General features: G+C 46.2%; 1 protein-coding gene across 1 annotated transcript in view; it reads left to right on the top strand.

Moving 5' to 3' along the window:
- The first annotated feature begins 211 nt into the window (after positions 1 to 211).
- LOC126210077 (uncharacterized) overlaps positions 212 to 9939 on the top strand; it is a 75311-nt gene continuing 65583 nt past the window's right edge. Inside the window, exon 1 of the mRNA XM_049939204.1 lies at positions 212 to 302. The gene's annotated coding sequence lies outside the window, so the exon portion shown is untranslated. The remainder of the gene's footprint in view (positions 303 to 9939) is intronic.

Raw genomic sequence — 9939 nt, 5'->3', positions numbered from 1 at the left:
GTGGTGTAGCAATTTTAATGGCCAGTAGTGTATTTAAGACCAAACTTGTTAGGACTCTCGGCCAAATTTTACCGGCGAAGTCATGAAGCGCCGTCACGGTCACGTGACCCCGGCGTCTGCCTTGTGAGACGTCGAGCAGGAGTAGTTGTCGTGTCAGCCGCGTGGAGAGGCGGCGGCGGAGGCGGTGGGGATCGAGGGGCGGAGGGGCGGAGCACGTGGGGGGCGGCACTCGGGGCTCATAGGCACCAGCGCCAGCTCAAGCACCAGCAGTGCACGGGCGGCCGCGGCGAGGGACGTATCTGGTGAGTGGAGTCTCTGCGTGACCTTCCTCTTGTCACTGTTACCGTATCTTGACAGCAGTGGTTGTTACGACGATGCTAAGGACCAAGTTTTATTTCTCTCTCTTTGTCTTTGAAGAAAGATCGCAACACCGAGAAATAATTAACGCATATTAATGAAAAACATGCGTCCATTTTGTCGTACCAGTGCTGGATGTTAGTTTCATCCGTGTCTCTTGCACTCGATCGATCGATAAGGGAACGGTTAACGCTGGTTTTGGTTGACGCTGGAGTTTCGTTCGATGGTGTCTCACATGTGGTCGACTGGAGACAGGTCTGGTGACGTGCAGGTCGAGGCAGCATGTCAACGCTGTACAGCATATTGGGTTACAGCAGTGCTATGTGGGCGAGCGTTAGCCCGTTGGACAACGCTCTGCAGAAAGCTGTTCGTGAATGGAGGCACAACTCGTCGAATCGACAGACTGACGTACGAATTTGGAATCAGTGTGCGTGGGACAACCCCGATAGTGCTCCTGCGGTCATACGAAATCGCTTCCCAGACCATAGCCCCAGGTTGGTTGATTGATTTGGGGGAAGGGACCCAAACATCAGAGCCGTCGGTCCCATCGGATTATGGAAGGATGAGAAGGAAATCGACAGTGCCCTTTCAGAGAAAGTATCCTGGCATTTTCCTGAAGCGATTTAGGGAAATCACGGAAAACGTGAATCAGGATGACCAGACGCGGGTTTGAACCGTCGTCCTCCAGAATGCGAGTCCTGTGTGCTGACCACTGCGACACCTCGCTCGGTGTAACTCCAGGTGTAGGTCCAGGGTGTGTAGCATGCAGACAGGTTGGTTGCAGGCCCTCAGCTGGCCTCGCAACTAACACACGGCCATCACTCACACCGAGGCACAACCAGTTTGCATCAGAGAACACAACAGACCTCCACCCTGCACTCCAACGAGCTGTCGCTTGACACCACTGCAGTCGCAAAAGGTGGTGGTTTAGGGGCAGTGGAATGCACACTGGTTCGGAACTGTCTTTGAAGTGAAATATAACAGTTCCCTGTGTCTCTCTGGTGCACAAATTGCTGCTGCAGATGCAGTACTACTCGCCGAGGGCCATAAGCCGAACACGACCGTCTTCCTTCTGTGCACTGCCATGTGGCCGTCCGGAGCCCGGTTTTCTTCTTACCGTGTTGTTGTTGTTGTGATCTTCAGTCTTGAGACTGGTTTGATGCAGCTCTCCATGCTACTCTATCCTGTGCAAGCTTCTTCATCTCCCAGTACCTAGTGCAGCCTACATCCTTTTGAATCTGCTTAGTGTATTCATTTCTTGGTCTCCCTCTACGATTTTTACCCTCCACGCTGCCCTCCAGTACTAAATTGGTGATCCCTTGATGCCTCAGAACATGTCCTACCAACCGATCCCTTCTTCTAGTCAAGTTGTGCCACAAACTCCTCCCTAATTCTATTCAATATCTCCTCACCAGTTATGTGATCTACCCATCTAATCTTCAGCATTCTTCCGTAGCACCACATTTCAAAAGCTTCTATTCTCTTCTTGTCTAAACCATTTATCGTCCATGTTTCACTTCCATACATGGCTACATTCCATACTTTCAGAAACGACTTCCTGATTCTTAAATCAATGCTTGATGTTAACAAATTTCTCTTCTTCAGAAACGCTTTCCTTGCCATTTACATATCCTCTCTACTTCGACCATCATCAATTATTTTGCTCCCCAAACAGCAAAACTCCTTTACTACTTTAAGTGTCTCATTTCCTAATCTAATTCCCTCAGCATCACCCGACTTATTCGACTACATTCCATTATCCTAGTTTTGCTTTTCTTGATGTTCATCTTATATCCTCCTTTCAAGACACTGTCCATTCCGTTCAACTGCTCTTCCAAGTCCTTTGCTGTCTCTGACAGAATTACAAAGTCATCGGCAAACCTCAAAGTTTTTATTTCTTCTCCATGGATTTTAATACCTACTCCGAATTTTCCTTTTGTTTCCTTTACTGCTTGCTCAATATACAGATTGAATAGCATCGGGGAGAGGCTACAACCCTGTCTCACTCCCTTCCCAACCACTGCTTCCCTTTCATGTCCCTCGACTTTTATACCTGCCATCTGGTTTCTGTACAAATTGTAAATAGCCCTTCGGTCCCTGTATTTTACCCCTGCCACCGTCAGAATTTGAAAGAGGATATTCCAGTCAACATTGTCAAAAGCTTTCTCTAAGTCTACAAATGCTAGAAACGTAGGTTTGCCTTTCCTTAATCTTTCTTCTAAGATAAGTCGTAGGGTCAGTATTGCCTTACGTGTTCCAACATTTCTACGGAATCCAAACTGATCTTGCCCCTTACCGTACATTCCCATTATCATCCTTGCCAGCGAATGATGTGCAGTGGCTACATTCCCGCCACGTGTTTCTACAATATCACAGAACGAAGCTCCAGCTTCTCGTAGTCCAATTACAAGACCTCGTACAAAGTCAGTGAGGCGTTGATGATGTTATCTTTGTCACCTTACAGGCATTCTTGACTAATATCATTTCACCACGTCCAGTCTGTAAGGTGACAAATGCTCATGACAGTTAAGGCGTGTGTTTAAGGCAAACGTTATTTGCATCCTCATAGCGACGCTCCTAGCGCCACTGTTACGTGAATGGCACGAAATCTGAACGGACGTCATCTTCCAGATATAGAAACACGCCTACCTAGTTTCTTTTTTATTGTGAGTCTCCTTGGTGCTGCGATTTTTTCCCCCGTCAGTGTATTGTCCGTGACCTGTGGAGCAGCGAGGCATCCCTGTATCGTCCTGGGGGTGGTCTGGTGTTCCCTGTGCCAGCCTACTGCGTCTGACAGCTTAATTAAAGTTATGTTACTGCTCCTACATACTTACTATTGTTACATGTTGCACGTTTTTTAAACAGGTTCCTGAACGAATGAGTCTCTTACTGTAACAGTAGAAACAGTTGAGTTTGTCGGGACCGCTTCGTAAAGAAGCCACATACACTGCTGGCCACCGTAAATGCAACACCCTGAAGGAAGCATCCGAATCGAGTGAAATTTACACCATGAGTTTGCAGCGATGAGATATGCAACTGATTAGAATTTCAGCGCAGACGCACATCACGCGCGCCTGTGGCTCCACCTCATAGCGCCATTTAAGGCTTGGCGATTTCGACGAGTGTACGTTCGGCACGTGTGTTTACCTTGTGGTTGTTTCACAAGACGATCAGTTATGCCTCGTAGACAACAGCGAACATCGTTTGATCAAGTATCCGAGTTCGACAGAGGAAGGATAGTGGCTTACCGAGATTGTGGATTATCATACAGAGAAATCGCTAGTCGTGTTGGACGTAACCAAACAACTGTAATGCGGATATGTGACCGTTGGATGCAGGAGGGTACGACGGACCGACGTGGTCGATCGCATTCACCTCGGTGCACCACTGCACGTGCTGATAGGCAAATTGTGCGCATGGCAGTGACGGATCGCTCAGTGACATCCCGAACCATAGCACAGCACATTGCGTCTGTAACGCATCATCCAGTGTCTGCGCGTACCATTCGACGCCGTTTACAGCAGGGTGGACTGTCCGCAAGACGTCCATTGCTTCGTCTACCATTGACAGAACCACAGACGTCTCCGTCGCCAATGGTGTGATGACAGACGGATGTGGACGGCAGAATGGAATGACGTTGTCTTTACCGACGAGGCACGCTTCTGTCTGCAGCACCACGATGGTCGGTTTCGAGTGTGGAGACACCGTGGAGATAGGATGCTAGACAGCTGCATTATGCACCGCCACACTGGTCTTGCACCGGGTATTATGGTATGGGGCGGTATTGGATATTACTCTCGCACGCCTCTAGTACGCATTGCCGGTACTTTAAATAGCCGGCGCTACATATCCGAGGTGCTGGATCCAGTTGTCCTTCCTTACCTTCAGGGCTCGGCCACAGCCATATTTCAACAGGATAATGCGCGACCACACGTGGCACGCATTGTCCAAAGGTTCTTCGTCAATAACCAGATTGAATTGCTTCCCTGGCCGGCTCGCTCTCCGGATCTTTCGCCGATAGAAAACATGTGGTCCATGGTTGCTCAACGAGTGACCCAGATTACATCCCCAGCTGCCACACCAGATGATCTTTGACAACGTGTGGAAGCTGCTTGGGCTGCTGTACCCCAGGAACACATCCAACGTCTCTTTGACTCAATGCCGAGACGTGTGGAAGCGGTGATCTCCAGCAATGGCGGCTACTCTGGCTACTGATTCTGGCAGGAACCACATGTCACAGACGTCTGTAAACGTAATCATTTGATACTTGGTCAACATGTTCTCTACAAAATAAATTTTGTTGTGCTACCTCTTGTCTTTCTTGGTGTTGCATTTACGGTGGCCAGTAGTGTATATGAGCTGTATTTGCCAATTCGCAGAACACATCGTACAAAGCGTTCATCATTGTTTTTGCTAAATAAGTAAAAATGTGGAAGAAAGTTTGACATTGGTTGTATTACAGTATACATGGTGACTCTCAAGATTGGGCACAAAGTTGATACAGGTCTTAAAAGACAAGCTTGGGGGTAGGAATTTAAGGTCTTGGAAGGAATCCTGTCACAGGGAAAGCTTTCGATCGTCAGGAACCACACGGACAATCAACATATGCGCTCCTCAAGTTCAGAAAAGATAATGTACTGCCTACTGAACAATTTTGACGTTCCAGGAAGTTTTCATAATGGCGACTTGGTGGAGCGCCTGCACACATTTCTTTGCGTGTTTGAAATCACGTAATGTGAATCAGTGCCCAGTACATATCGTTGTGGGGCCTCATACGTTAGTTTCAAGCCATACTGATGTTAGTTTCGTGCCTGTAACATCCTGTGATTTCTGTTATGAAGTTGAGACACCATCTGGGGAGAAGGGGTGCATTAATGCCAGAACTCATTAGTTTGCCAAGTGGAATAATGTGATCCACACAATCGAAGACTTTGGGAAGGTCACATAATATACGAACAGTATAATTTATCTCGCTTGACTCTGCAGTCGCTTAATTTGCGAAGTGCTGTACTGATTTTTCTGGAGAGAAATATTCACGAAAGCCAAACTGTGAGGCAGTAAAGAAGTTTTGGTCATTTAAATGAGTTAGTATTCTGTCACAGCCACTTTCTCATAGGAGGAGTTAAATAAGTCTGCTATTAAAGATATTTTCCTTACTTGCAGTTTTATAAAGCGCTGTTCCTACGCACATTTATATCTGTAATCATGTCATATGATATCTCTATGTATTAGTCGTTGCTAAATCTATATCATAATGTTTGTATACTGCCCTAGTGCTTACATTGTACGATGCCAAGCTACTGTCTGTATGTTAGCTGTTGACGGGAACTGTTTTCCTTAACACTACATTTGAGGGATCTTTGACTAGCGTAAACACTTGTGTGTGTCTGTAGTTGCAAAAGTCTTTCAAATAGTGGTTCACAAGTTACCGTTGTATAGATAAAGTAACGGAAATCGCTCAACAGAGGAAAGACCATTGCACTGACAGGATACCAATACGTGTCTACGTAGAGTATGCGAATGAATCCATCCCTCTTCTAGCAGCACTATGCCGTAGGTCTTTGGAGCAGCGAAGTGGTTCTGACGATTGGAAAAAAAGGATAGGTGACTCCCATTTTCAGGAAGTGTCGTCAAGAAGACACACAAAACCATAGGCCTATATCTGTGACGTCGGTCAGCTGTAGAATTTGGAACGTGTTTTATGCTCGCGTACGAGAGTAGTTTCAAAAGTTCTCGGAACAGAATAGAAAGAAAGTACTTAGATCAGTGGAACTTCTTCTGTTTTTTAATGTAGTCTGCTTGTAGATAAATGCACTTGGTCCAACGATGTTCGAGTGCCTTGATCCCATCTCGAAAATGTGTTTCCTCCAGGCCTGCAACATAGTTGTCAACTCCGGCTATCAGTTCTTCGTCTGAAGTGAGTCTTCGACCACCAAGCAAAATTTCAGTTTTAGCAAGAGATGAAAGTCTGACGGAACCATATAAGGTGAATAAGGTAGGTGTGGCAACAATCCATACCTTAGTTCGTGTAATTTTGCCTTGCGACGGCACATGTGTGCGGGCGCGAATTGTCTTGATGGAAGATGACTTTCTTTCTTGCTAAACGTGGCTTTTTTTCCCGTATCTTTTGTTGCAATTTGTCCAGGAGTTAGCATAGTATTCTCCAGTAACTGTTTGGCCAGTGGAGAGATAATTTAGGAACAGAACCCCCTTCGCATTCCAGAACAATGATGCCACGACCTTTCCCGCCGAAGGAATTGCCTATGCTTTCTTTGGTGGCGGAGAATCAACAGTTTCCACTACTTTGACTGTTATTTTGTCTCTGGGGTTTCATCTGTGGTCACAAACCGGTGTAAAAAATTTTGTTCGTTTCTCCTGAAACGGGCCAAACATTGTTCCGATGTGTCCATCCTCATGCGTTTTTGTTACAGCGTCAAGAGTCGCGGCACCAATCTAGCAGATTTTTTCATTTATAAATAAAATATTTGCCACCTTTTGGCTGGTCGTCGATCACAGAATCGAGACGCACGAACTGCAGTATTTCTCAAACGATTTTACAGAAACTACATAGTAAAAAAAAGTTTTTGTTTCACTCATAGCTTTATATGCAAGGATCATGATGATGCGCCCATCATTTTGTTAACGGTCATAGTTATTGTGATACTTACATGGAATTAACACACTGTGCGAAATTCGAAAAAGTTTGCAATGAAAAATGGGGGTCGCTATGGTTTTGCGTCTTGTAAAAATTACATAATATATTGCTGCGTATGAAATTTCGCTAACATATCGAATTCTTCTTAAGACTTGGGTGGAGGTCTCTATCTGTCACGAACCTCTAGAAAGTTGATCTGATGTAGCACAGTCATTTGCGATCGCACCACGTCTGCGATGAATCCAGAATGAAATATCCACAACATTCTTCATATTTCATAAACGGTTTCAAATGCTCCAAACGGCTCTAAGCTCTGTGGGACTTAACATCTGTGGTCATCAGTCCCCTAGACTTAGAACTACTTAAACCTAACTAACCTAAGGACATCACACACATCCATACCCGAGGGAGGATTCGAACCTGCGACCGTAACAGCAGCGCGGTTCCGGACTGAGGCGCCTAGAACCGCTCGGCCACATGGGCCGGACATACTGGACTGTAACCACATGTCAGTTCCAGTACGGTTTGAGATATCGAAATGAGATTTTGGCAAATGATAGCACAGAAAGAGGAAGGTATTTTCTCCATTCGGTTATTGTGCAAAAGTTCATTCTCTGCCATGTTATTCCACTAACTACAGACTTACTCGATGAAAGAATGTAATGTTTAGGGGCCATCAATAGCTGTTGAAACGAGAAATTCTATGGGTTTTGGAGCAACATAAGTCTCTATACGTTTATTTTTTTCGAAGATGTGCTTTTTCGATAAAATACTGACATTACTTTTCCTCAGTTCCACACATAATAAGTCACTGTTTAGAATTCTGTCGCAGTTGCCTCTGCACATGTTGGACAGGTGACACTGTGTAGTGACACTGTGTACGTATACTATGCTGTGCTGTGGCAAAATAAGCAACTTCTAACATGGCAACCAGAGAAATGTGTCAAGTATTACTCAAAATTCGCTTCTGTGAAAGGTACAAATGATTAACAAGCCAAGTGAAGATAAATCGCTGTGTTTTCAGGGGAATTCATTTTAGAAGCAGAATTAATACACTACTGGCCATTAAAATTGCTACACTACGATGATGACGTGCTACAGACGCGAAATTTAACCGACAGGAAGAAGATACTGTGATATGCAAATGATTAGCTTTTCAGAGCATTCACACAAGGCTGGCGCCGGTGGCGACACATACAACGTGCTGACATGATGGAAGTTTCCAACTGATTTCTCATACACAAACAGCAGTTGACCGGGCGTTGCCTGGAGAACCGTTGTTGTGATGGCTCGTGTAAGGAGGACAAATGCGTACCATCACGTTTCCGACTTTGATAAAGGTCGGATTGTAGCCTATGGTGATTGCGGTTTATCGAATCGCGACATTGCTGCTCGCATTGGTCGACATCCAATGACTGTTAGCAGAATATGGAATCGGTGGGTTCAGGAGGGTAATAAGGAACGCCGTGCTGGATCCCAACGGCCTCGTATCACTAGCAGTCGAGATGACAGGTATCTTATCCGCATGGCTGTAACGGATCGTGCAGTCACGTCTCGATCCCTGAGTCAACAGATGGGGACGTTTGCAAGACAACAACCATCTCCACGGACAGTTCGACGACGTTTGCAGCAGCATGGACTATCAGCTCGGAGACCATGGCTGCGGTTACCCTTGACACTGCATCAGAGACAGGAGCGCCTGCCATGGTGTACTTAGCGACGAACCCGGGTGCACGAATGGGAAAACGTATTTTTTTCGGATGAATCCAGGATCTGTCTACAGCATCATGACGGTCGCATCCGTGTTTGGCGAAATCGCGGTGAACGTACATTGGAAGCGTGTATTCGTCACCGCCATACTGGCGTATCCCCCGGCGCGATGGTATGGGGTGCCATTGGTTACACGTCTCGGTCACCTCTTGTTCGCATTGACGGCACTTTGAACAGTGGACGTTACATTTCGGATGTGTTACGACCCGTGGTTCTACGCTTCATTCGATACCTGCGAAACCCTACATTTTAGCAGGATAATGCACGACCGCATGTTGCAGGTCCTGTACGGGCCTTTCTGGATACAGAAAATGTTCGACTGCTGCCCTGGCCAGCACGTTCTCCAGATCTCTCACCAATTGAAAAGGTCAATGGTGGCCGAGCAACTGACCCGTCACAATACGCCAGTCACTACTCTTGATGAACTGTGGTATCATCTTGAAGCTGAATGGGCAGCTGTACCTTTATACGCCATCCAAGCTTTGTTTGACTCAATGCCCAGGCGTATGAAGGCCGTTATTACGGCCAGAGGTGGTTGTTCTGGGTACTGATTTCTCAGGATCTATGTACCCAAATTGCGTGAAAATGTAACCACATGTCAGTTCCAGTATAATATATTTGTCCAATGAATACCCGTTTATCATCTGCATTTCTTCTTGGTGTAGCAATTTTAATGACCAGTAGTGTAGTAGATTCCTTGGAATGGTCAGCTTGCAGCTGTGGGCATGGAGCCCCCCCCCTTCCCCCGCCTTAACATTCACAGAAAGTGTGAGCCCAGGCTAGAGTTTAGCTTCCCCTACGGCGGCTGCCGCAGCCCCACGCGTGCCCTGCCCACTCCACATCTGCCGGTCGCAGTACTCTGCGAGATCTGTACCACTTGTGAGACGCAGCTGACACCACGAAAAGGGCAGTACTACTGGCAACCAACAAACAACAAAAGCGTTGATTTCGCTATGGTCAGCCACTTGTCCGCGAAAATTCACTATTTGTAGAAACAGTACAAGAAAATTTGCGATTTTTCATAGCTAGCGTGTATTTAGATATCACTGTAGGTAGTGGGGCCCGGCGTGGTAACTACGACGATAAACCATCACTCGCACTTCTGTCACTCACTATGAATACTTTTATTCTCACAGCGTATGCGCAATGCGTCAAGC

This window comes from Schistocerca nitens, chromosome 10 (genome assembly GCF_023898315.1).
Source record: "Schistocerca nitens isolate TAMUIC-IGC-003100 chromosome 10, iqSchNite1.1, whole genome shotgun sequence".
In the NCBI taxonomy this organism is placed as follows: domain Eukaryota; kingdom Metazoa; phylum Arthropoda; class Insecta; order Orthoptera; family Acrididae; genus Schistocerca; species Schistocerca nitens.
This window is presented reverse-complemented; position numbering and strand designations above follow the sequence as displayed.